The sequence below is a fragment of the Octopus bimaculoides genome, chromosome 17 (assembly GCF_001194135.2).
Source record: "Octopus bimaculoides isolate UCB-OBI-ISO-001 chromosome 17, ASM119413v2, whole genome shotgun sequence".
Taxonomy (NCBI): domain Eukaryota; kingdom Metazoa; phylum Mollusca; class Cephalopoda; order Octopoda; family Octopodidae; genus Octopus; species Octopus bimaculoides.
This window is the reverse complement of record NC_068997.1, coordinates 31,100,869-31,102,372: the sequence shown is the minus strand read 5'-3', so window position 1 is coordinate 31,102,372 and position 1,504 is coordinate 31,100,869. Positions and strand designations below refer to the sequence as shown.

At 39.6% G+C, this 1,504-nt stretch overlaps 1 protein-coding gene across 2 annotated transcripts in view; it reads left to right on the top strand.

Annotated features, from left to right (window-relative positions):
• Positions 1-1,504, top strand: part of LOC106871768 (uncharacterized) — a 629,775-nt gene that overhangs the window by 325,835 nt on the left and 302,436 nt on the right. The window lies entirely within an intron of this gene.

Below are 1,504 nucleotides of genomic sequence, written 5' to 3'. Positions count from 1 at the left end.
ATATATCTTAGAAAGCCACACATGTTAATATATATATATATATATATATATATATAAAGGTGGATGGAACTTGAGGAAGGGGAAGACCAATAAATATGTGGGAAAAAGTAGGTGAAATGACCTTCACATTTTGAGTTTCACAGAGGATATGACAAAGAACTGAGATAATTGATCATTTGGGCTTCAGGAGATCTGTCCATCTCAGTGGAATTGAGGTCCTAAAGGCATGTTGTCTATTTCTATACCCCTGCACACAATCCATGTCTCTGATGAATCTCTCCCCCAAAACATATCTTCCTATCCCTCTCCCTCCACTCACATTCACCTCTCACTGCATCTTTCTCCCCTCCATCTCCTACTCACCTTTCACACTCTCATGAATGTACCTCCCCACTCACCCTATCCAATCCTCTGTACCAATTCCTATATACATACCGCCCTGTAATTTGATGGAATGCCGGAACACATCTTCTTCACCCTCTTCTCTTTCTTCTCTTCTCTACCTGTTTCCAATTGGGGCAGCCATGTATCTCCTCTACTGCAACATACCTGTTTCTGTCCCCTTATTCATGCTCTAAATTCTCATCACCTGGCACAAAACTACCTCCCTCACTACTACTCTCCCTCTCAGTTGATGGGTCTTATTTTGCAAGTTACTTGGTCACCTCTCTGGTGCTGGTGCCACATAAAAACGCAGCCAGTAAACTCTGTAAAGTGGTTGGTGTTAAGAAGAACATCTGGCTGTAGGAACCATGCCAAAGCAAATGGTGGAGCTTGGTGTGATCTACTGGCTTACCAGTTCCTCTCAAACCATCCAACCCATACCAGCATGGAGGAAAGACGTTAAATGGTGTTGATATAGATGATGATGATGAAGATGATGATGATGATGATCATCATCATCATCATGGTATTGATTTGTGTTTTGTAAGACCTGAACTTATTCTAAATTTTATGCTGTAGTCAAGTTGTACTTTATGCATTTTAAACCTAAATGAGGTTATACTTAATGTGAGGAATATTTTAGAATCAGTTATATTTTATAACTTACTAGCAGTGGCACCCGGCGTTGCTCGGGAATGAAATTGTTGCTTATATACTTGAAGAAAAAAGGCAAAATATGCTGTATAGAAATTTGAGAGGACATTCTGTAGATGGACTCTCAGATGAATGATGGCTGGGCGCTTCTCATGAATGGGGAAAATTGAAGACGTGCCAAAAAGCCTCATTGGTACTTGGAAACTTTTACGAAAATTAAAATGGGGATTAAATGAAAAAAATGATTTACGTGAATATCCTCACATGAGTAATTGAAATAAATGGCGATTGTGAAACCCCCCACGCACGCGCGCGCATACACACGTGTGTCTTTGTAAATATGTTTGTATACATTTATGTATGTGTGTGTTTGTAAGAGACAGAGTGTGAGTGAGAGAGAGAGGTTTGTTGTCATGTATACGTACATGCATAAATATACATACATCTTTGGATGTATGCATATGAC